Source organism: Adiantum capillus-veneris, chromosome 3, assembly GCF_014529385.1.
Source record: "Adiantum capillus-veneris isolate H3 chromosome 3, ASM1452938v2, whole genome shotgun sequence".
Classification (NCBI taxonomy): domain Eukaryota; kingdom Viridiplantae; phylum Streptophyta; class Polypodiopsida; order Polypodiales; family Pteridaceae; genus Adiantum; species Adiantum capillus-veneris.
This window is the reverse complement of record NC_140933.1, coordinates 174,108,199-174,135,373: the sequence shown is the minus strand read 5'-3', so window position 1 is coordinate 174,135,373 and position 27,175 is coordinate 174,108,199. Positions and strand designations below refer to the sequence as shown.

Here is a 27,175-nt window from a genome sequence, read left to right as displayed (position 1 = left end):
CATATTGATGAAGGCATTGCGAAGCACAATGTTTTTTGCAACAATACTAGACTAACAATATCAGAGTGAATTTTTAAGCCCATATCAACATCCTGCATAGAGCCATATGCCTTCAAGATGCATGTGGGGCAAATCTTGCAATCAATCTCTTCCAAGAGTCCACACTCCGGACAAGAAGCTTTTTGAAATTGTGCATATCCCGCAATTTCTGCACTCTAGGAGAGACAACGTGAAAATATTGGATAGCTAGCTAAGAATTCACAAAAAAAAAAAATCCTTTTAACATGCATGCATGTATCACGCTCTTTCATTATCTTGGCTCTTATATCACTATTATACTCTCAAGGTATACATTTGTATAACCATGTGGTGTGCAAAAATCTGTTTTGTAGAGCCTTCAAAAACTAAAATCCCATGCAAGAATGTCTTCTCAGCTCACATGACAAGGTAAAGCTTGTTAATCCAAAAAAAAAATTAACATGAAAATAAGTACGTCCTACCTTACCTCATTGTTGAGATGCACCAAAATCTTACATGAAAAGTCCTTGAATGCGTCCCTTGCATTTTGGGCATGTATTGCTATTTATGGTACAATAGCGGACCAAGCACTTGAAGTTCAAAAGGTCAAAAAGTGTGCCTCAAAAAATTGAACTAGTCTTGCTTGGTGGGCCTCGCTATATAAAACATCTATAGAATAATCATGTAGCGCACGTCAATTGCGATCAAATCCAACTTATTGAACTTAGGGTCTAGATTCTAGAAGCCACCACTGAAGGACATTTACGTTACCCGCGCTCATCTTCATTTTAACTTTTGTAATGTCAGTTTGATTGTACAACTGATTCAAGGCAAGGTTGTTATAGTGTTGATTTCATCTTGTGAGTACATATTAATTATCGTAGTAGAGTTGTTGATGTAGTCATGCACATGCGTCGTATCTATAATACATGCACCCAAGGTACAAACAAGAAAATAGATAAAGCATGAATGAACTGCAACAATAAATGAGGTGCTTTACTGACCTGCAATGTTGTACTGCTACTTTTCGATTGTCCAATCTATAGGCCGATATTTGAGTGAAGCTACAAAACAGCAACGTGAATAGTTAAACATAACATCTTGCAATGAAACGTCACATATTGAAAGTGCAAAGTATATAGTACACGTCATACAGAGGTGCCATACAAAAGTATGGTGGAGAGCTCGCACTGTGGTCTCTCCAAAAAATTATAAGAAACGGAAGCCGTGCCCTGCCCCGTAGCGTTTATGTGTTGTGCCAAGCAAACGCATGTGCATGGGAAATTGAATGCAAATAACGGACCTTGCAATGTTGTCGAGCTGAAGTCGTGCTTGTGCAATTGGAACATGCAGTGTTGTGAATATATGTCCTGCTTCTTAATCCCCCAACTGCTCGTTTGTTTTCCCCTATAGTTTGCTCTTGCTCTTATTAAGGATACCCCATATCTAGCCACCAGTGCCCCGGCTGCAAATCTTGTTTCTCAACGACCTCCTTTGTTGAAGCACTGCTCCCCCATTAATTTCTCTACACTACTCGTTAGTGGCTCCCTATTCTTTGTAGCTGCACGCTCTGTTTAGCTTCTCTTGCCTCGTTCTTACCTACTCTTCAACTAGCACTGCTCGTTGCCTCCCAAGTCTTCTTCACGCCCTCAACCTACAACTACCCACCCATCAACTCTTCTGCACTTAAAGAGAGATCCATCCAAAAGTGGCTGGCAGTTCAGTGAGCAGTGCGAAAGTGCCATTGTGACAGCCAGTTCATGATGCAGAACCTATTGCATCGAGAAGGTAAAATAAGAGTTCTAGGCCGCTTGAACGGTTTATCGAGGACCTTGCAAACCCTGGTTACTTGTTATATTTTGCAGATCATGAACCTTAAAGGTACTTAGGGTGCTTGCCGACATGATGAGCACTCTCAATGATCAGATATTTGGTGCGATCAAGGCATGGCAGAGGTCTATTCTAGTGCTACTGAGACAAATTTCAATCGATGATCAGTGGGCATAACCTGGAGTCAAGTCACCAAACTTGTACTTGCTTTTGGAACCTGCGAACTGCGTGAGAACGCCTATAGACTGCACACCTGTGAACTGTGCGAACTGACGCTTGTGGTGCCTGCAAACTGCACGCCTGTGAATTGGGCGAATCGTTGCAAGTCCTATCTGTGAACTGGAGGCTGCGATGTTGTAGTGTCATTTTACTTATTTTAGCTTTAAGCTTTTCACTTGTTTGTTAGCGTGAAAAGCTTCCAGCGAGAAGCTGCCAAGTGGTGGCTTTTGCGATCAGATAGGGGGAGAAGAGCCTTTGGCTCACCAAGTAAAAATCTATATTCTAAATCTTTCCTATTTCATCCCATGATGTCGCCCTTCTACATGCCTTGGTTTCCAGCTCTCTACAGACCTTCCAAAGAAGGACAAGAATTGACGTCGTCTTTCTTTGTGTGCGCCTATATGTAGGTGGTTGTCAGTGTGAAAATAAAGCGGTTTGGGAACGAGAACTTGAGAAGTACTTTTAATAGGAGACCGGTGAGTAGTTGTAGGAGGACGAGAGAATCCTACTTTGCTCTCGAGTCGCGTCCAACCTCCCCGTGTGTGAGAATGCCTTCCGCTGCAGAGCAACACTCTTCTTGCTGTGGCCTTCATGTTTTGAAGTACAATACACGAGCCAATTTATATTTTAATCTCAAATGCGCTTGTGACACAGAGCTGCTTTTCAGTGCTAGTTATTGAGGCCATCATATTCCGATCAAAGGCAATGGCCTAGATCATGCCAAGTGGCAGCTTGTATGATAAAGAAATCAAAAGAAGACATTAGGCTCACCAAGTAACCAAGATCGTTGTGATCATTGTTGTGCTCGCTTCACATCAGGTGAAAATAGCTCTCTGGCCCTACCCCTGTTGAGAATCAAGGCACTGCCAAGCACACAGCACCTGTGTAATTCAATATGTAAGCATTGCCTTGAAGACCAAAGCATAGGTGATTTCATTCGGAGAGACGCTTTGACTTTGCATCTACCGAAAACAGCCCAGAGCTTCTTGGGCATGCCCTGTATCACATATCTTGTAATCAGTACATTCCAAGAGTTCACATCTTGCACAAGAAGCTCCTCAAGTAGTTTTTGTGCTTTCTAAAGTACACCATATTTGGCATACATGGTGACCAAGGCCCTGACCAGAGATACCATCGTGAATTTTCTTGCCCATATCAGTGTCTTGCATAGTGTCACATGCCTTTGAGATGAAAGCATAGGCGATTGCATCTGGAGAGATTCACTCGCTTCATATTTGTTGAAAGCAGCCCAGGGATTCTTGGCCCTACCACATTTGGCATACATGTCGACCAAGGTTGTGCCAAGCATACCATTTTTTTTTCAACAGCCCCTGACTAACAATATCGTCATGAGTTTTTTTGTCCATCTTAACGTCTTCCAAATTGCCACATGCCTTCAAGATGTAAGCATAGTTTATTGCATCTGGATAGATGCACTCACTTCGCATTAGCTGAAAACAGTCCATAGCTTCCTGGCCCACTCCTATTTAGCATATCCAGCAATCAGTGCATTCTCAATATCAGCGTCTTGCATAGTGCCAGAACGCAAGCATATGTGTTTGCATCTAGAGAGATGTCATCTCTTTGCATCTGCTCAAAACAGCTCAGAGCTTGTTGGCCCTGTCCTTGTTGGGCATATCTTGCAATCAATGCATTGCAAGAAACGACATTCCGGACGAAAAGCTCAATGGCACTCCAAGAGACGACATTCCAGACAGAAAGCACCTGAAGCAAGTTTTGTGCTTTTTGAGATGCACCACATTTGGCATACAAGTCGACAAAGACAGTGCCAAGCACGATGTTTTTTCTACACAACCCCTGACTAACAGTATCATCATGAATATTTTGGTCCATATCAACGTCTTGCATAGAGACACATGCCTTCAGAATGCAAGCATAGGTTTTTGCATTTGCATGCGCTGAAAATAGCCTAGAGCTTGCTGGCCCTGTCCTTGTTGGGTATATCCAGCAATCAATGCTTTGCAAGGAATGACATTCCGCATAGGAAGCTCAAAAAGGACCCCTAACTTACAGTATCATCATGAATATTTTGGTCCATATCAGCGTCTTGCATAGTGCCACATGCCTTCACAATGCAAGCATAGGTGTTTGCATCTGGAGAGATGCCATCTCTTTGAAGTTTGCATCCGCTGAAAACAGCTCCGAGGTAGCTGGCTTGTCCTTGTTGGAAATACCCCGCTAAAAATAGCCCAGAGGTAGCTGGCCCTGTCCTTGTTGGGCAAATCCCGCAATCAATGCATTGCAAGGAACGACATTTCGGATAAGAAGCTCATCAGGCACTTTTTTGAGCCATCTGAAATATTTAACATACATGTCAACCAATCAACAACATCTCGTGTAATGCCACACGCCTTTAAGATGCAAGTGTAAGTAGGTGATTGCATCTGGAGAGATGCCATCTCTTTGCATCTATTGAAAACAGCCCAAACCCTTGTCCCTGTTGGGCAAATCCCGCAATCAATGCACTCCAAGAGACGACATTTCGGACAAGAAGTTCCTGAAGCAGGTTTGTGAAGTCTGAAGTACACCACATTTGGCATACATGTCAACCAGCCGACCATAAAACCATAGGTGATTGCATCTCGAGGGATAGGTCTCTGTTCTCACACGTTTGAAAACAGCCCACAGCTTCCTAGCCATGCCGGTCCCTGTTGGGCATATCCTGCAATCTGCAAACAGCCCAGAGCTTTCTTGCCCTATCCCTATTGGGCAAATCTTGCAATCAATGCACTCCAAGTGACGACATTCCAGACAAAAAGAAAACAGCCCAAAGCTTCCTAGCCATGCCAATCCCTGTTGGGCATATCCTGCAATCTGCAATCAGTACGTTTGAAGAACGCAATAAATTGAGAGCAGCAGCACAGATTGAGATTGAAAAGCAACGATCATGGCAGCAATCGGGCCGTATGATCGTGGCAGTAATCATACGTCAAATAATTGCTCTACGTGGACGAGCGTGCTGCCTAATTTGAAAAAAAGGGCGTTAGGCTCACCAAGTAATGAAAGGCATGGAAAGTGGCTTATTGAACAATAGTGACACTTACCTTCTTGATCTTGAGCTTACCTTCCTCTGCCACTACTCCCACTCAATTTAAGAAATCATTTCCTTAAGATACTTTAGCTATGAGAAAACCTTGAGATAATACCAATTGTTAGGAAATACGACATAGCTAAGTAGATATTAGAGTAGTTTACTGAATGGAGAGAGATAATTTTCATACACAAGAGATTATAGAGTAGAGAGAGAGAGAGAGAGAGAGAGAGCACACAATTTACGTGGACCGTGGTTCACCCAATGTGGGCTACGTCCACGTGAAAGCAACTACTCAATGGCTTTAGTACTCCAAACTAGAAGTAGGTTACAAAGAAATTATGCACTTAATGGCACTCCCTACTTGCTTTACTCTCACCACCTCACACACACCTTTGTTTCATCAACTTCACAATGCCTTTTGTGTATAGAAGAGTCCTCCTTTTATAGGCCAAAAGGGTTGCTCTCTCTCATGAGAGGCAGCTATATGCGGCCGCCCTTGTGTAGACGAGTCCGAGTCGAATTCTCCCATGCACCCATGTGTGGCCGCCCTTGAGAAGACAAGTTTGCCTAGAAATTGGCCACCGACCATTGAATCCGACCACTGGCCAAAGACTTCCACCCACCGGCCACCGGCCAATTGGCCACGGCCAATTGGCCAACCAATCGGCCATTTTTCGACCACTTTTTGATTGCTTTCCAATCCTAATATTCTGACAAAAAGGTTATATTTTGGCGAAGGCTGGGCGTGAATTTTTGGTTTTTCAACGAGTGATTTTTCTTACGGACGATGACTTTTCCTCATAAGGGGGCCTTACAAATGTGCATTTTTGAGACTAAAACTTACAAGGGATAATTCAAGCACCATACTTAACAATAGTGACACTTTGGACGCAAATTGAATGAAAGAGGCTTTTGAGCTTGCGCTTTCTCGGCCACTACTCCTACTCAATTCAAGGAATCATTTCCTTAAGATACTTTAGCTATGAGAAAACCTTGCTCTAATACCAATTGTTAGGAAATAGGACATAGCTAAGTAGATATTAGAGTAGTTTACTTAATGGAGAGAGATAATTTTCATACACAAGAGATTATAGAGTAGAGAGAGAGAGAGAGAGAGAGCACTCAAGACCAAGAAGTTCGATGAAAAAACTATCAACAGTGGAAGATGCACATTGAAAACTATCTCTACCAAAAGGACCTTTATTTGCCATTAGGCGGTCTTGCAAAGAAGCCCGCAACAATGGCAAATGAAGCATGGATTTTCCTTCACTGAAAGGCATTAGGAACAATCCAGCTAAGCTTGGGATCAACGGTGGCATTCAATGTTTCAGAGATGAATACAATGGAGGACTTGATGAAGTCACTTGACGGCCTCTACAAGAAACCATCGGCATCCAATAAGGTATATCACATGAAGCGCTTGTTCAATCTAAAAATGGAAAAGAGCGGTTCAGTTTCATAACATCTGAATGACTTTAACACCAACATAAGTTAGCTTCAATTAGTGAAGGTCAATTTCAACGATGAAGTGCGAGCCCTCCTTATACTACCGTCTCTACCGGATAGTTGGGACAGTCTTATGATGGCTATAAGTCACTCTATCTCTGACACAAAGACTCTTAAGTTTGATGATATTGTGGGTGTTATCCTAAGCAAGGAAATGCAAAGGAGAAGCACAGGTGAATCATCAAGTGCAGATGCACTATCAGCGAAAACAAGGGGAAGATCAAAAGCGATGTTCAAAAACCAAAAGGGTCGTGATCGCTCAAGACGGAGCAAGCCACGCACAAAGTCAGTTCTTGAATGTTGGAACTGTGACAAGAAGAGCCACCTCAAGAAGGATTGTTGGTCCAAGAAGAAAAAGGAGTCAGAGTCTCAAGACAACAAGCCAACATTGGAGGCTATGGCAATATAGCAAGATGCTTTAATTCTCTCATTAGAAAATGTGTCTAATTCCTGGATAGTGGACTCCAGGGCTTCATTCCATGTGACACCGCACAAGCAACATTTCCAAGATTACACCAAAGGTAATTTTGGGTATGTATACTTGGGACATGATGAGGCTTGTGAAATTGTTGGCAAAGGTACAGTTTGTGTTAAAATTGCTAATGGAAATGAATGGAAGCTTAAAGATGTTAGGCATGTTCCTTCCCTTTGCAAAAGTTTGATCTCTATAGGATTGGACGATGAAGGTCACAACATTGCATTTGAAAACAAATATTGGAATATCTCAAAGGAATCTTTGGTGGTTGCCAAAGGAGAAAAGGTTGGTACACTTTACTTTGTGTACTATCAGCACGCAAGCTTCAACTTGTGCAACAACAAAAGTAGCCAGTGCAGTGTGGCACTATCGGCTTGGGCATATGAGTGCCAAAGGAATGCACATCCTTCAATCAAAGAAGCTTCTACCAGGTTTGAAAGAAGTGGACTAAGAGTTCTGTGAAGATTGTGTTTATGATAAACAAAAGAGGGTAAAATTTCAAAAAGGCAGGAAATGAAAGAAAAAATAAAAACTTGAATTAGTTCATTTTGATGTTTGGGGTCCTGCAAGTACACCATCCCTTGGTGGATCGTTGTACTATGTAACATTTATAGATGATGTAACTAGGAAAACATGGATTTATGTAATGAAGAATAAATCCAATGTGTTTTCCATATTTCAAAGGTGAAAAGCCTTTTTGGAGAATGAAGAAGTTACCTATCTTAAATGCCTCAAATCTCACAATGGAGGCGAATATTGCAACCAAGATTTTGAAAGCTTTTGTGATAGCAATGACATTCAGAGGCAAAGGACAACCCAAGGACATCTCAACAAAATTCCATTTAGGAAAGGATGAATAGAACAATCATCGAGTGAGCACAAAGCATGTGGCTACATGCAAACCTATTTCTTGAGCTTTGGGTGGAAGCAATAAGTACGTATGTGTACTTAATCAACCGGTCACCCTCAACGGCATTGGATGGGAGAGTTCCAAAAGAGGCATGGACAAGTAAATCGGTGAATTATGCATTTCTCAAATTGTTTGGATACGAGGCTTTTATTCACATAGATAGAAGCCTAATGTGAAAGCTAGATGCAAAGTCCAAAAAGTATTTCTCCATTGGATATGGAGAAGTTGACTTTGGGTATCACCTATGGAATCCTGAAGATTGTCAAATATTAAAAAGTAGGAATGTAATTTTCAACGAACAAAATATGTACAAAGACTACTTGGAAAGAAAACAAACAAAAGATACAGGCGATGAGTACATGGAGCTTGAGGATGGTGAAGACTCAAGGAGTGCAACTACTGACAATGTGCAACAACATCAACCAGATGAGGAGCCTCAACATATGCCCCAAATATTTATTAGATCAAGTAGACCTCAAGAAAGGTTCGTTCCTTCCTTTAATATCTTGGTCTCTGTTTCTAGAGAACCAAAATCATACAAAGAATCTATGCAACATGAATCCAAATAAGAATGAATGAAGAGCATGCAAGTGGAGATGGACTTATTACATCACAACCAAACATGGGAGTTGGCTGAGTTTCCTAAAGGTAAATGGGCACTGCAAAACAAATGGGTATACAAGCTGAGAAGAAAGAAGAAGGTGGGAAGAAAAGGTATAAGTCCAGGCTTGTGGTAAAATGATTTTCTCAAAAGAAAGGTATTGACTTCAATGAAATATTGTCTCTTGTTGTAAAAATAAACTCAACTAGGCTTGTCTTAAGCCTTGTGGTTGCTCATGAATTAAATCTTGAGAAAATGGATGTAAATATGGCATTTGCTCATGGTGACTTGGAGGAGGAAATCTATATGCTTCAACCAAAGGGATATGAAGTAAAGGGTAAGGAGAAAATGGTTTACAAATTAAAGAAGAGGTTGTATGGTCTAAAGCAAGCATCAAGACTATGGTACTTGAAGTTCGATCGATGGATGTTGGATCACAGATTCAAAAGATGCAACTCAGATCACTATGTCTACACAAAGAATTTGGGAGATAGGAAGTTCATCATCTTAATGTTGGATATTGATGACGTACTGATTGCAAGTGCTAACATACAAGATATCAAAAACCCAAAAGAGGAGTTGTCTAAATCTTTTTCGATGAAATATTTAGGTGTTGAAAAGCGGATACTTGGTATGAAGATATTAAGGGACAGGATGAAGAAGACACTAAAGCTATCTCAAGAGGATCACATCAAGAAGATAGTAGAAAGGTTTGCAATGCAAGATGCAAAATCCGTTTTTGCACATTTGGCTAGTCACTTTAAACTAACCAAGGATATGTGTCCAAGACACAAGAAGAGATAGCCTATATGTCTAAGTTCCATATTCAACAATAGGTTCTCTAATGTATGTTATGGTCTGGACAAGGCCAGATATTGCATATGCAATGGGAGTTGTGAGTAGGTTCATGAATAATCCAAGTAAAGAGCATAGCAATATGTGAAGTGAATACTTAGGTATCTAAAGGGGACAAGCAAAAATGCTTTGTATTTTGGAGGCATTGACATTTTTTTGCAAGGGTATGCTTATGCAGATATGGCAAGTGACAAAGAAACTCGAAGGAGCACTACTAGCTATGTCTTCACAGTTGGAGGTGCAACAGCAAGTTGGGCCTCAAAGTTGCAGAAAGTGGTCTTTCTACCATGGAAGCAGAATATGTAGCAATGACAAAGGCAAGCAAAGAAATTATGTGGCTTCATAGATTCTTGGAGGAGCTTGAATACAAGAAACACAATTGTGTCTTGTACAGTGACAGTCAAAGTGCCATTTATCTTATAAACAATTCAACCTTTCACTCAAGGACAAAGCACATTGAGGTGAGATATCACTTCATACATACTCTTTTGGAAGAGGAACAACTAAAGCTAGGAAAGGTGCACACAAGTGAGAATCTTGCAGACATGTTTACAAAGGTGGTAAATAGGGAGAAGTTGAGCTTTTGCTCATCTTCAATCGGCATTCCAGGATAAGAAACCAGGATGAAAAGCAGTCACAGGTTTGGTGTGGAGATCAGTCTCCAAGTGGCAATGACAAAGGCAAGCAAAGAAATTATGTGGCTTCATAGATTCTTGGAGGAGCTTGAATACAAGCAACACAATTGTGTCTTGTACAATGACATTCAAAGTGCCATTTATCTTGTAAACAATTCAACCTTTCACTCAAGGACAAAGCACATTGAGGTGAGATATCACTTCATACATACTTTTTTGGAAGAGGAACAACTAAAGCTAGGAAAGGTGCACACAAGTGAGAATCTTGCAGACATGTTTACAAAGGTGGTAAATAGGGAGAAGTTGAGCTTTTGCTCATCTTCAATCGGCATTCCAGGATGAAAAGCAGTCACAGGTTTGGTGTGGAGATTGTACAGTGACAGTCAAAGTGCCATTTATCTTGTAAACAATTCAACCTTTCACTCAAGGACAAAGCACATTGAGGTGAGATATCACTTCATACATACTCTTTTGGAAGAGGAACAACTAAAGCTAGGAAAGGTGCACACAAGTGAGAATCTTGCAGACATGTTTACAAAGGTGGTAAATAGGGAGAAGTTGAGCTTTTGCTCATCTTCAATCGGCATTCCAGGATAAGAAACCAGGATGAAAAGTAGTCACAGGTTTGGTGTGGAGATCGGTCTCCAAGTGGGAGATTGTTAAGTATGGAGCCTGATTTAGCCCTTGTAATTTTTAGTCTCAAAAACGCACATTTGTAGGGGCCCCATTATGAGAAGCAGCCATCGTCCGCCGTAAGAAAAATCACTCGTCGAGAAACCAAAAATTCACACCCAGTCTTCACCAAAATATTCCCTTTTTGTCGGAATATTATGGCCAGACAACGGTCGAAAAGTGGTCGAAAAATGGCGGATCGGTTGGCCAATTGGCCGGTGCTGGTAGTCAATGGATGGTGGCCGGTGTCTGAATTCAATGGTCAGTGGCTAATTTCTAGGCAGGGCAGCCACACATGGGCGCATGGGAGAATTCAACTCAGAATTGTCTACACAAGGGCGGCCACATACAACTACCTCTCATGAGAGAGGGCATCCCTTTTGGCCTATAAAAGGAGGCCTCTTCTACACACAAAAGGCATTGTGAAGTTGATAAAACAAGGTGTGCGTGAGGTGGTGAGAGTTAAGCAAGGTGGGAGTTCCATTAAGGGTATAATCCCTTTGTAACCTACTTCTAGTTTGAACTACTAAAGCCATTGAGTGGCTGCTTTCATGTGGATGTCGCTCACATTGGGTGAACCATGTATATCGTGCGCTCTCTCTCTCTCTCTCTCTCTCTCTCTCTCTCTCTCTCTCTCTCTCTCTCTCTCTCTTATTATCTCTCGTGTGTGAAAATTTTCTCTCTCCATTAAGTAAACTACTCTAATATCTACTTAGCTACGTCCTATTTCGTAACAAAAATGACCTTGTAAAATTGTCAAAGCTAGAGGTTGGAGGGTTGATGGGCATGTAGAGCCTTGGAGGAGAGCAAGCAAGCAGAGGAGCAGATTTGAGAGAGGTTTCTTGAGCTAGAGGCATCTTTGCTTTCAACAGGAGAGTCCTGACTATCACCTAAGGCAGAGGTGATGTTCTGTTCTTCATTGTGCTCCTCCAATTTAAAGTTGGAATCTTTGATGGGGTCATCGAACGCTTTTGTCGTCCTTTGCGACAAGTCCTTTGTGAATGATTCCTCCTTCAAATTATCAAAGCTCAAGGTTGGAGGGTTTATGGGCATGCAAAGCCTTGGGGGAGAGCAAGAGGGTAAAGGAGCCAATTTGGGAGAGGGTTCTCGAGGCACATGGATCTTTGCCTTCAACAGTAGAGTCTTGGCTTTCACCAAAGGCAAAGGTGTTGCTCTATTCTTCATTGTGCTCCTGTAGTTTAAAGCTATAATATTTGATGGGGTCATCATCATTGTCTGCTACCTCTTCAAAGTTTGCCTCAGTCCAATTTGGGGAGGCCGTACAGAATTTAGCTCCAATTTTTCTTGCGTTTATTCAGTGTTTTTTTCTCTTTGTCTTCCACATGGAAAATTGTGTTGCGAGCATTCTCAAAATTGATGTTAGACAATCAAGGTAATGATTTCTCCAAAATCGGATGCTAAAAAGGTAGAGATGGAAAAGGTGCCATATTCTTGGACAGTTAGTAGTCTCATGTTTGCCATGGTTAGCACACAACCAAACGTTGCATTTGCAGTGGGAATGGTCAGTAGGTATATGGAAAACTCAAGCAGAACGCATTAGGAAGTAGGGAAGCATATCTTGAGATACATCAAGGGTTTAGCCAACAAGTGTTTATGTTTTGGGAACAATGATGCATCCATAGTTGGATACACTAATTCCGATTATGCGGGTTGTGTGGACACTAGGATATCCATATTTGGCTACATTTTCTTGTTTGTTGGAGTATCAGTCTCTTGGAGATCGTGTTACTAAAATAACACTTTTTCTTCTACCACTGAGTTTGAGCATGTTGCAATTTACAAAGCCAGCAAGGAAGCTTTGTGGTTATCTTGTCTAGTGGGAGACCTTGGTATACACCAGAATCCAATGTTACATTGTGACAGCCAGAGAATGATTGCGTTAGCAAAGAACCCCATGTTTCATTCTAAATCCAAACAAGTTGGTATTTTTGCTAGCAAACTCATTGAGTTAGCCAAAGTTCACACGAATGATAACATGGTGGATGCTTTGACAAAGAGCCTATCTTCAGAGTGGTTTGCACCACATTGCATCAAGATAATGGGTGTAGGGTGAAGCTATGGTCATGCTTCACACTTGTATTGTTGTACATACTAGCCCTTACACTTATAGGAAACTTTGGACATGTTGGCCTTAAGTGGAAGATTGTTAGGGTTCAAGCCAACTAGCCAACGCCCATCGCTGACCACTAACCTTATTCTTGGATTAATAAATAGTAAGGAGTAATGGAAAATTGCTACTCTAAGCCCCACCAAAAATTGTGTCTCCTCTCCTATCCTACTCTCTCCCTTGCTTGCACTCGTGCACGCTCTCTCATGCTTTGGCTTATGTGCTCTTCATCTACCAAACTTGGCAGGAACATTCCTTACTAGGTCAGAAACACTTTTGGACCAGCAAACCTCAAATCTTTACATTAGAAAATTCTGAAATTTTCTCTTGCAGCAAAATTATAGGACGCCAAATTTGGTGTCGATCACGCCTACTAGATGCTCGGGTGAAAGCATGAATAGGTGGAATGATATTTAAGCTATTAGATAGCATATCACAAAAACAATCTTGTGGAAAAAAGAATACAAACTAAATAAAATTTATAAGTGATGCGGCACTTCTACATTTTATTCTTTAAGAGCTATCCGTTGACATATATGATGATAGAAATTTTATGTGAATTCATGTCTAATTGTAGGCCAAAGTTTTTGATAGTAGGTGTCCATGGACATAGCTATTTGAGCCACCATTCCATGCTTTCACCCGCTCCTAAGTGTTGGGAATGATATGCAACTAATAGGATCAAAACGACGCTCAGATATTGAGATATGTCACCTGAAAGGTCGTGGGAGTCAATGCTTAGATTTCATGAAATGCTTGCAATGTAGATATTGACGTGTAGAGCTCCTTGAGGCTAACGTGCTGATGCTCTTGGCTTGTCAATATGGTGATCATGCAATGTTGTGGAAAGAGATGAAATCTTGATAGCAAGAGGATCTCACAACATACATAGAAACCTTATCTCTTATTAACGATAATAAAACTTATCTATCAAAACCTTATAAAGTTTCCTTTTATACCCAGGCAAAGGGTTTTATACCTATAAGGACTAAACTGCTTCAAAATGAAGTAACCTATCCCAGAAACTTGTCTAACTTATGATACAGCTTGGAAGCTCATAGCCCCGGATTTTGCATAAATGAAAAGTGAACAAAGATCTAGTGGTTTTCTGACGAGAAATTTACATTCAACTTTGTGTTATGCAGGTTCAAAAGACCTATCAAGCATCTCCTTCTCTTGAAAAAGCATATGTTGTTGGAATCTTCCAACATTCCCACCCTCCTACTTCATGTCATCCCTGACATGAGCCAAGGCCTAAAATTAAGGAGTCTTCTGTTAAGCTATCTCTATCTCTAGGAAATTGAAGGTTGGCAATTGATCCAGCTTGCTTCTATATCTGGTTAAGTTATCCTCTTTTGAATCTTGACCAAATAACCTCTGATTAGACTTTGAAAGTTCTTGTCACTTCATAGCCTCTTCGTACTTGTATCCTATTTTTCTTGCACTTTTTCCTGCGTATTGCATCTTGTTGCACATTCTCCTCTGTGTGGCCACTATTGGGTGTGAAGATGGATTTCGATGTGCTTGCATTTGTGGGAACTGAGCTTCTTTGGGTTGTTGACGTTATGACAAATCTTGCCCGTGGTTCCACTGTGATGCGAGTCTTCTACAATATTTTACCAACTTTGAAGCACTTTGTGAGCTCCCTATGATTGATGTGGATAACTCTCTTGATGAATTTGTCATTGCTTGGAACTTGTATTTATGTGCCTTTCTTTGACTTGCCAATGTTCTTGAAGTTGTGTTGTTGTCCTTGAAGAGAAGAGTTGCTCTTGACAAGCATGTGAAGACCTACAACTGTTGTTGTGATTCCTTGATGATTGATATGGGTAGTCATTTCCTTATCGCTAATGTAGAAGGAATATATACAAGAGGATGATGATGAGTGTTTCTAGATTAGGTTCTGAAACCTAGATGACCAAATGGAAAGAATACGATGGGAAAAAAGTGCCTTTGGTATACACTTGTAATGGAGTTGAGCAGTTCAACCTAAAGTACATGTTCATGCAACGTGAGTGAACAAAGGAAGAGTGCCTAATGCATCAAAGGATGTCTCAATAGCTTCCACATTTCCCATAAGGGTTTTTGGTGTAGAAGCTTCTTCACTCATAACTCATTGTGCTCAGTGCGTCAGTATCTTTTGAACTTCCTCCTTTATTTCACCAGATTGAAAAATACATAGACGAAGAGGCAAGTGTCCTTCATAGCCTCTTCGTACTATGTATTGAAAAATACATTAGACTTCATAAATATGTTCAACCCTTCCAGCTTGAGCAATATGAATAGCTAAGACTCTTAGACCACAGATAATATTACATGAAGCTTTGGGACTAGTGCCTCACTCATTTAGTGGCTTACCTACCCAACTTTGGTCCAAGGGTTCCTTATTGTCTCGATTGTTGGGCAGATGGTATTTGTTTATACACGTTTTGTTTAGCCTCTCCTTGATTAGCTATAAATATTAGTATTCCTTGGCTCAATGTAAGCCTTTTTCTTGGAGATAGGCTTTCTATTCTTGACAGAGGATTAGTAGAGGATGAAGCGACATTCTCATGGTCATATGATTGGTGGGTTAGGACCATGTACGTGGTGGTACCTATAGCTTTCATAACCATTGGTGGGTTAGGACCATGTACATGGTGGTACCTATAGCTTTCCTCTTTGTAATATGTGTGTATCAGCACTAAGGCATTCTTTGCTGGGTATCGGTTTGGATACACATATCTCACAGTTGTTTGGTCTTCACTTGGCAGTGATGGTTGGTGTCCCCATACTGGTCTTGGTCTTTCAACTCTTAGTTGAGGATTCATTAGTCCAGAAGCATACCTTGGTGGTGGTAGTGCTGGCCTATTATGTTGATATTGAGGATTCATTGGTGGGTTAGGTTGGTACTGTAGGTTAGGCCGATAAGGCCTTTCCCTAACTTGACCTCTATTGTATTCCTCAGTGGTATAGTTAGTCCATTTATGCTCAATGACAGTGTTGGTGCTCTAGGTACAGCTTTTGGTACTTCTCTCATAGTCACATATGGCACTACTCACTCAGTAAGGTGTGGCATAGGTGACGCTATAACGGCCATAAAGCCACATCTATCTGTAGTTCTCTCTAGATGAGTATCCTCCACTCTGGGTGTCCTTGTGGTAGAATCTACCCTTCTAATGCTTGGTCCTTCTCTCGGCTTTGTCTGTGTTTCCACAACTCCAACTCTAACCTTTTTAGTTCTTGGCTCTAGGATTACACTCGAAATACTGGGCATGGTTGATAGGTCAATCACTGGAATCCCTTGATAAGTCATTTTTTAAAATCCTTTCTTGATACACTTCAAATTTGTATCCAAACTTGTCTAAGATTAAGACATTCTCTATAGTTGTTGAAGCAAAAACATATAGGATCTTCTCTTTTGTGATCACCTTGTATCCAATGGATTTCCCTCTATACATGTTGATATCTTCTTCTATGGATGTCCAATAGAGAGCTATGGATGTATCATCTATCAAGGCATGTTTTGTTTTCAAGGAATGGACTTGCCTGAGATGTTTTGAAGATGGCAATGGCCATGATTCAGGCACTGCATCTCTTTGGTTTTTAGATACCACTCATCCTAGGTTATCTACTAGGTCTGGATCTTCTACCACTTTATAAGCGACGCTAGTGCAATCCACGTATCTATCAATTAGATACTTCATAGTTGGCTCTTCAATGAATTCCATCCGAAAATGATCATCAATTTGACAAACAAGTTGATTATAGGGATCTGCAATCCCAACCCTATCCATACCAAATGTTTGGTAGGCTCGACATAAACATGCTCTGGCTCATCGTGAGTGATTATCTTCCAAGTGCTTGCTCACATCATAAGAAATTGTGCCTTTGTCTTAGTAAGAAGCTGGTCCTAGAGAGCTTCTCAATTGTGATGCCATATTTGAGAAAACCTATGTTTTCCATCATGGAAGATAATTGGAGGGACTTTGGCTATGGTGTACAAAATATCTTGCCATGGCCCACCTCAAAAAAAGGTTGACTATGTACATGTGAGATGTGATTGCTGGTTAGTTAGGAGTGATTGTTGTCGACAATAGCTGAGGTTATGTCACTCATGTGGCTTGGAATTGATTGACTTGAAGCAATTGCATCAATTGAAAAAAGGTGCCAAATGTTAGCCTAGTGAGGGTGGCTGCTAAAGAGCTACCAATTGTGGGCAAGGGGTGTTGAGATTCTTGCGTGCAAGATTATTTCTTAACAGAATTCAAATGCGTTAGCAAAATGAGCCTGAAAAATTTGTTGCTCATTGGTGCCAAAATTTACTAAAGATGCTCATTGATCTCACTCTCCAATGAAGTTGTTGCGAGCTGCTTTTAGTGTTTAAGCTTTTAAGCTATGATAATGCCCTGTCATGGGTGTCAACTTTGAGGAAAGTAGGTTGTGTACCTTTTCAACTCACCAGTTTCAACTTTTGTGTGTCAATAAGAAAGAAACATATATACTTTTTCTTTTCTAAAGCAAGCAAGACGAGGGCCGAAAAAACTTAAAATGTGATGGTTAGAGGCTATATAGAGATGAAAATGAAAATGAAAATGAAAATGGAGAGAAATTGTACTCATGTTAATAACAAGATTGGGTAGTACTAAGAACAATGTAACATCGATACCATGTCGAAAATCATGGAGAGCGTGAAGAAAAGACGAGAGAGAGAGAGAGAGAGAGAGAGAGAGAGAGAGAGAGAGAGAGAGAGAGAGAGAGAGAGAGAGAGAGAGAGAGAGAGAGATGAGAATCACTAACCCTTCACACATAGAAAAATGTGTACAAGAGTGGAGTTATATAGCCTAAATGATAGTGCAAACAACCTCATAGCTTAGGTCATAGTGTAGAAAGCTAGCATGGAAAGAGTTCCCACTAACAACTTCTCTGTCCTCTTTGCATCAAATGTGTCAAGAATGGTTGAGTGTAGTACCCCTTTGTCCAAATTTGTTTGCATAGTGGAAGTATTTCACCATGTGATACCCCCTTGTCATGATTTCTATAGATATTGGTAGTTAGAGAAGTGAAGAAAAGAGGTAGATCCAAGGGAACAACCTGATGGGAACAAAGTGCTCTCATGGTTTTATTTTGTCACTGAAGCTAAGATTTAAGAAGTGGATGTTTTCATGTGCATAGGTTGAACAATAGAAGCGTGCTAGTGCATGTAATGGTGAGACATCTTATTATGCATACACAAGAGATATACAAAAAGAATATACACAATGCAAGAAAGAGTTGAGATGGGTTGTTTTACTACATGTAGCACTTTTGACACCATTAAGCATCACAAGAAATAGCACAAGCCTTTTGAGGGCCTATTTAAAGAGGTTTCTACACCCTTCCTTATGTTGCACAAATGGCTTAGAGTACCATTTATAGATTAAAGTTGGACATTAACTTTGATGGTCATCTCATCCTCTATGAGTGGCACAATTTACATGTGTTCATAAACTCTTCAAAGTGAGCTAAAAGCACACAAAAAGGTGAAAAAGAAACAAAAAGAAATGTGTATATGCAAGCTATTTACACAAAGCAGATATGCTTTCATGTATCTGCAAGCTATATACACAAAGGAGATATGGCTTTGAGATCTGCTAACATCCAAGCAAGTTTTGGATTTGGAATGCCTTGACTCTTCACTTTTTTTCAAGAGCTTTGTTGTGGAAAGTGTGATAAGGCTTGTTGCAAGGATAAAGCCAAAATGTTTGTTCTTAAGACTTTAATTTCTTGCATTTTTCTTCGGTTTTCTTGCACTTTTTTCTTGTTTTTATTTCACTTGATCCTTGTCGACTATTGATACCCAATTAAAGCAAGCTTTTAATTTGGCTTTGAGTTCATTGAGGCGGCTTGACCATATATTAAGCTTTATCTTCCTTGTCGTATTGTTTCATGATATGGTTCATGCTTGGGTAATTTTTTCTAAGTACCCACCTTGATTCTCTAGTTGTTTGTCTAAGACCATCTTTGGACTGCTTTCATCTCCACAGCAATGTATTTTGTTATTTCTTCAACATGTTCTTTGCTACTTGGGTAGAATCCTTGTACTCAAAAGTACCAGCTTTTTTATTCTCCTTGTCTATGTTGTGTATTGACATTAGAAATAGTTTGAGCTTTGGAATTTTCTTCTTTGTTGAATGCTATGGCTGGAAACCTTGCATTTTTCTCGAGGGGTCCACCATCCACCATTAAGAACCCCCTATATACAGCATGTGTTTGATTAAGGTTCTTTAACCCTCCATTAAATTGTTTACATAAATAGATTGAGCCCTCTTTTTAAAAAAATTAAGGGTTTTTTTTTCAAAATAGATTTAGGAAACTCCTTCTGTTGATGCATCTTTGTTAAACTGCTCAAATTTTCAAAACAAGAAAAAACCTCCTGTTGCATGATTATATAGTGGACCCTTCAATGCATTTTGGCACCCATTTGCTTTGCATTTCACTTGTTTCACTTGTTTTGTGTCTTGGCTCTTCTTTAATGCTTAACGTGTTCTTTTGTCCATTTGACAAGTGTTCCCTTTGACAATTGATTTGCTACTCTGGAAGCTAAATTGATATGGATCTCAAAGCATTATCGTTCCTTGAGAGTGTCCTTGAGCATCCATCTCTATTTGACTTTGTGGTTGCATTTTGTTCTTGGGTCTTTGGGGTGAGGAGGTTACATCTCTCATCTTTGGTGATTTTGATTTAGACTTCTAGTGAGCCGTTAGAGAGTGTTTAGGCACCCACATTTGAGTAGGTTTGCTTGTTGTCTTCTTTTTGTGCCCAATCTACTTGGCGCTTGGAAAAGAATGATGTTGCAAGCATGTTTATTTAGTGTAGGTAGCACATTGTTTAGGAGTAGATAACAAGTCTACTCAGTTCTTGGGAGACATAGTTGCTGCAATTGTGTATCCTTTTGTATGCATACACATTGGAACATTTGAAACATAAATGAATAGAAATTAGGAAAAAAAGTCAAACAAGAGAAAACCTTTTCCTTTATTTTCTTTTGCAATGCTTAGATTGATGATTAACTTTCATGCAATTCATTGTAAGCATATATTGTGGCTTGTTGTTTTCATATGGCATAAGGATGGGCTTGATGTTGCTATGTAGACTTTCCCCTATTCACTTGAAGTTGGTCTAAGACTTGACATGGTGGATGGATGGCTGCCAACACTTTACAAAGCTTCTCACCAGCATCTATTTAAGGTAAGGGATCCTCTTTACCTCTCACCTAGCCTTGTAGTCTATGTCTCATACAAGTGAATAAGAGAGTAAAAGGATGAGAGAGAGAGAGAGAGAGAGAGAGAGAGAGGTTTTTGATTATCCATTGGACAATTTTATTTTATTTCTTTGCTTCCAAGAGAGAGAGAGAGAGAGAGAGAGAGAGAGAGAGAGAGAGAGAGAGAGAGAGAGAGAGAGAGAGAGAGAGAGAGAGCTAGAACTTATCAATATGCAATTATCACTACATATGTTGGGCACTCCTATCCACATGGAGATAATAAATATGAAAGATAGTGAGCTTGCAAGTGGCCTTTTGTGGATAATATGGAATAGTTTCACCTTTCTCCACATGAAGATTGTGGAGGGCATGTCTTCATTACAATCTTTTTCATGAAAAATTGATGCTTACCTGAAAAATTTGCTCTTTTCTTTGCCATCACTCTATTATATTGTTCTAGCTATGATAACCAACAAAGACATGCTTTGCCTAAAATGTCATAATTCTTTGTTTTTGTTCAAGAAGAACTTGAGGTTGCTTTTGAGAGAGTCATGGCACTTTGATTTTTTAAATATTTTTAGCATGAAGTTCAGACAACATGTCTCTAGTTTTTGATGATTTCATTGTCCTCTCAAATTTGACTCTTAATTGATGCTATTGCCAAGCATTAAGAATATGGTTTTCCTCTTGCATTAAGATTTTTGCATGAATGTAGTACTTAAATGGTTTTTGTTTTTATTATTGACGTGGAATACTACATGAAAGGACCATAGGAACTAGCGTGTGTTCTTCTCCACCCAACCAGATCCATTTATACGCTCATAGCCTACTTTCTTTGGAGCTCAATTGGACATACATGCCTAATATAGGGCCTTGCCCCCTGGTCCTACTATTGCTTTGACATTATCCCCCCCTTAGAGAAGCGTTTGTATCCTCAAAAACAACAATGGGATATTTCTTCTAAGAACACTAATGTTTTCCATAGTGACACCCTAATTAAGTCCTATCTTTTACACTTGACATACACCATGATCCTCATGAATACATTCAATTGCATGTGGGTGAGTGGGAGGCTTAATTTCATGTGGGTGAGCGGGAGGCTCAATGAAAGCAACAAGAACATCTTGATTGATTACATCTTAATATGAGTGTGTATAGACTAGATCTCTAATTCAATTGAGTTTAGGAAATGGATGACAACACCTTAGAGGTAACTAGATGGATGACCAATTTTCAAACTTTCTAAAGGCTTTGGAACATATAAGAATACCTCTTCTTGACTTTCCATGAAAGTGAGTTGCCGACATGTGTCATCAGCATAGTTCTTGTATCTTTGAGTAACTTCTAGCGTATCCATATGATCTTGGATAAAGTCCTTGACTGTCTAGCTAAATATTGTCTGTAGCCAACCCATCGTAAGTGGTGATTTAGTTTGAAAGTTGTACATAAGCATGAAGGGACTAAACCTAGTCATCACATACTTTGCACTAACCTCTAACCCTTCATGTAACTACTACCATGTAGCTATGCATGAGCATGTCACTTGCATCAAAACAAGTTGTGCAATATTGGTGCACAACCGAAAAAAACCCTTGGCTTTATTTTGTCCAAGCACCTTTGGCCTTGTCCTAGCAACCTAAAACACTTGGTTAGATTTAAAAAGTAGACTACTTAACCACTAGGGAGATGGGGTACCGTCATCGACTACCTTTCTACTAGTAGTGATTGTAAGCAGATTGGTAGAGGGAACTTATCTACTACCCCTTGGTAGTTGAGAACTTCTTTGCTTGAAATCACAAGCATGAAGAGGTCAAGAAGTGACCATCAACACTTACTAAGTGATTTAACATTCAGAAGTTGGTTCGTACCCAAAAAAAAATGGTCTATGGACTAAGCACAAGATCCTCTCAAGGTGGAATCCTACTCACAATTGGATCATTGGAGCACTGATATCTCCCCATTGAAAGAATACAAAGGTTCACAAAACCCATAAGAAAGTAGTCCTACTAGGTATTCTTTGGCTTTTTTGTTTAAGATATGCCTTGCATAGATATAAGAGATAGCATGCCTTGAGGTTCATGTAGAAGATGTATTTTATCACATGAATAAGTTTCATGGCAGCTAGGCCATGCCTATCTCTACTGCAAAAAAATAAATCATTATCTATTGTATATAGAGTTCCCACCTATGCAGTCATATGCAATGAGGACAAGAAAATATACCATCCTCAATTGCTATTGAGTGGAAGGTTAAAGCTATGGGTAACTCTTGCAGCATCTTTGATAGGCAAAACATCAATAAAATCAGCGAAAACAAATAATATCTCTGAATTAATCATGCGACTTTAGTGCATGCAGATACTAGCTTACTTTGAATGCATCTTGGTGATTATGAAACCATAACCAACCAGTAGGTGGCAAACGATGTCCTTGACAAAGTTTCTTGCATCGTAGCAAAAGTGTCAAAACTGCTTCAGTGGAATGACATCCACCTTACTAGCACGCCTTGCTAGCCACTCAAATATAGATGGATAATCCCTTGGCTACAATGACGACCTCAATGGTGTTAGCGGATACTATTAAGTGCCTACCACTATCTAGAGCTGGCATTAATACAACACAATTTGACCATTTCATACATAATAATGCCAATTTCCTAGCCCTTGGTGCCGTGTCGTCAATCCTAACTCAAGGAGCAGGGCTTTGGCATTGGTAGAAGCCTTGCTTCTAGTTATGGCCTGCAAAGCACTTCACTTTGCAACTTACGAATGTTGCCAAATTTAAGGTAAAAATTTGCATAAAAACCGTAAAAACCTCAAATTTTCCAACCTAGTTGCCCGACTGGTTCTTGTTGTCTCAAAATCCAAAAACGAATACTCGCTTCAGAGGGGATTTTACTCTGAGTCTGTAGTCCTTGTGTGAAGTGAGCTCATAGCCATGAATCCTATGTACCGTGTAAGCCCAGTGGCTTGGTCCATTGCCGACACCCATTGAAAGAGTGTTCATATACATTTGCAAAGTCCCCTTAAGTCTGTATGTCGATAGCTTATCATAAACATTAGAAGCTCTCATTCCATATGCATATAATTGAGACCTTGCTTCAGATAGTGATAGCTCACTAATAAACATTGGTCAGGATGTTGGTCTCGGAGCCTGTTGATGCTTCTTCTGAGACTGTAGTCTTTCCGGTGCTTTTCACGAGCTTTGTATAAAGCCTTGCTCGTTGAATTTCTTGGCTTAGTCAAAGGGAAATAAGTCACATGAATTGTCACGTGATTATTCCACCTTGTGGAAGGCTTAATTTATATCATATTGCAACGTGCATAAAAATTGGCCCTATCATGTGATATATCCACTTGCATACATCTTAACATAGGGAAAGAAAGCACATCGAGTGACCCTCTTTGGTTGCTCCACATGTGGAAGTTTTGCAAAATCCAAACTTGCTAGGCTCTTTGCACTTTGCAATGGCTTTGTATGACCTTGCTTTTGCATGGCTTTCCCAACGAACGTAGAATGAGGCCTTTGTAAATCCTTCCCGTGCGATGGGAATTCATCTTGAAATACCAATTTATTCTCTGCAAGAGAAAATTGAGGGAATACATAAGAACCTTTAAAACCCAAAAAGTACCTACTTGATCAAGATGTCTGTGTTGTCGGCATCTCCAAGTATACATGTTTGGCTTCCCAAGGTCCGTGAGGAATAGGTAATTCAAACTTAGAGTGCTTGCTCAAAGAAAAATTTATGTCAAAATTAAAAGGTATGACTTGCATTGCTTTGAAATTTCTCAAGGCGATGATCAACCAAAATTTTGGAGCGATCATTTTCTAAAGTTCTATGTGTTCCAAAATTTTGAACTTAGGAAGAAGCTTCAAAATTGAGGCTGTGAAGCTTTGAGGGATTTATGTCAAGCGTGCAAAGCCGTGAGGGTTTTATAGTGTGAGAAACACCCCTTTGGCAATTTCCAAAACCAATTAAGGCCAGCTTTGGGTGGCCTTTGGGTATGAAAACCAAGCCCCCAATATGGCAACGTTCAATAGTGTAAGCAAAAGAGAGGGAAGGCAAAGGCATCACGTGCAGAGCTTGGCACAGCCCACTACATAAACAAAAATTGATGAGCTTTCCCTCACACTCACATTGCCACACCCACTCGTTTTGTTGCAGGTCCAAAAAATGATGCCTCTGTGTAAGGGTCTATACCCGCAGTGAGCCTCAACCACGCTTCGTCTAGCTTCCACGGCTTGCATGCACGTTCATGCATGAACTTCCACAACCTTCTCCCTAGCTCTGATACCAGTGAAATGACCACAAGGACTAGTGCATGTTCTTCTCCACCCAACCACACCCCTTTATACACTCACACCCTACTTTCTTTGGAGTCTCGTGAACATACATGCCTAGTATAGGGCCTTGCCCCTAGTCTTATCATTGCTCTGACACTAAGGCTCTACTAGGGACCTTCTACACAGATTTGATATTTTTTTTGATGTCATATAATACATAATGGTTTCAGTGTGCTAAAAGTGAATCTTTAGCTGAATGCCAACAGACCTAGTTCACTTCTCTTGTATATGTGTATAGTAGAGGACGACTATGATTTCAAGGGTGAGGGTAATGTCAAAAAATTTAATTTTGATCAATTTAAATGATTTCTTTTCTATATAATTGGCGTTCTAAAGAGAGAATATAAAAAGAGTGGAAGGACCAAAAGTATATAGATGGTTGTAAGCTGCGTCTTAAGACCTTAGGGTACCAAAAACAATGAAGCAACCTTCAAAAGTGCCAATGCATTTAGTATAGGGTGCATCTTAAGATCTTAGGGTTCCAAAAGGGTGATGAACCTTTAGAAGTGCCATTGGAGCTCTTTCTAGAATCAAATGTGATTTTATGAAAAAAAAAAGAATTAAAACCGGTCTGGAATGCGTTCGAAAATGTGCAAGAATACCAGCTAAAAGGGAGATGTGGGCTAGCTTGAACATGGTTCGAGAATCCCTAATTATCCATGCACACATACCTCTTAAGGAGGAGTGGTGGATACTTCTCAAGAAGAAAATATTGGGTAAATAACTAAAGGAACGGCTAAAAGGAGACCTACTGAGACTATTATCAAAATATCTCACAATAGAGAGTTGATATCGCCCATGATTTGGACTTGGAAACCAAGGAGGTCTACAACTTCCATGTTGAACACTTCCAAATAACAAAGGACAAGAAGGTGAAAAACCTAAATTTTTGCTACACGTGAGGCTAATTGCTGCCTGTAGAGAAGAGCTTCTCCCTTGAAAAAGGCTCACCCTTCTCTCTCTCTTCACTAAAATCTCCATAGCTATTATGCTGTGCTATGCTACATGAAGAGAATAAATACTATGAGCTCTCGATCATTAAGCCCTATGCATCTATGCTATCACTTTCATGTTTTAATAATGTCTACTAGTTGTTGCAACAACATCTTTTCTACCAATCGCGAAGAAGATGATGGAGAAGTTATTTGAATGTATGAGCTATGCATGGAACTCCGTAAGTAAAACTCTTCTAAAAGAGAAGTATGGACATATTTTTAAGAGCTTGGTATGTGTTTGTGATGCTTTTATTGAATGAAGAAGAGATGTTGAAGGATGAAAAGATGATGTGTAACATTTAATGGCCTAGTAACTTGTGTGTAGCGGAAAATAGCATGAACATAGTGAGCATTTCGTTAGAATAGATTCCTAATGAGATTAACAAGAGTGCTTGGGTGGAGAGAGAAACATAAAGCATAACACCTAGTTAGATAGCATGAACAATTCTTCAAAAGAGAGAGAAATTAAGCAATTGACAACAGTTGAGGACCGGATTTGCATGGAGCCGGCGGTCCCCCCTCCAAAAGGCTTTGTATTATGGTTTCTCCCATCAAGAGAGACATTTTACAATACAATTTCTTGTGTTCCTTCAATACCAGCTAGTGCAATGAAGATGGAAACTTCATGCACTACACAAAACACTTATCAAACACAACATCAATAATTCCCTCACGGTCTCAGACCCAAGACCTCACACACCTTCGAAGATGGTGAGAGCTAGCGGGGTATGAGAGTAGATTGAGAGGAAGAAGGAGTATTCTTACGAGAAAGATGTGCATCTCCTCACATAATCACTCATATTAGCATAGCTTAGCTTAATTAGCATGGTAGAGGAGATGAGCATGCATTGAAGCTTGGCTCTTGGTTGGATTTGCATCACAAAGCCAAGAGTTGTTGGTGTAGGCCTTCCTTCTCACAAGCTTGGACTAGGTGATAAGCTTTCCATTAAAGCTTGAGAAGGAGAGAGAGTCTTCTTTACTTCACACATGAGATTGTGCGAGTGTGTGTGTGTGATAATGCCTTGCAAAAATCAGCCCCCTCTCTCTCTTGGTCAACCCCTCTTGCTATTTGCTCTTGCTAGCATCCTATTGGACCTCCCCAGGCTTAGCCAATGGTAATTAAGCAACATAAGTGATAGCCTTCTGACGTATGTCCCCCTTTCCCCTTTTGTGAGAGCTTTAGGTAATTATTTAAATCAACTAGACCCTCATTGGACCCCTTTTCCTCCTGGCCAATAGGAATCAGGCAAGCCATTGGGCTGTTGAATGCTCATTGGTCCCCTTGGGAGACTGTCCAATAGTCTTCTAGAGAACTTAATTCTTATTGGTTCTTTTATTAAGTGTTTTTAAATTAATTAAACTAGATTTACTCTAGCCTAATTCTCATTGGTCCACCTCCAAGGCCATCCAATAGGAATTGGGTACACCTTGTGGGCATCTGGGCTAGGGCCTGACATGTGTCCCTCATTCCCTTTGTGTAATGGGAGCTTGTGTGTGTGTGTGTGTGTGAGTTTCTCTCTCATGCCCTTCCTATGTAGGGATTGACAAAGACTTTTTGTGACACACGCTAAGCATCCAATTTCCCTAGTGTTTGGCCTTTGGACACAACCTTTGAATTTTGGAACCTTAGCATTTTGGAAGTCTTAATGGGCTGAACCTTAGGGTCTTTTAAGCCCATTGTTGCACATTGCTCTTTTACAGATGCCCCCCC

The 27,175-nt window shown here is 40.2% G+C and overlaps 1 pseudogene; it reads right to left on the bottom strand.

Annotated features, from left to right (window-relative positions):
* Positions 1–2,906: 2,906 nt before the first annotated feature.
* LOC147462211 (pentatricopeptide repeat-containing protein At4g35130, chloroplastic-like) lies at positions 2,907–3,376 on the bottom strand (annotated as a pseudogene).
* Positions 3,377–27,175: the final 23,799 nt, after the last annotated feature.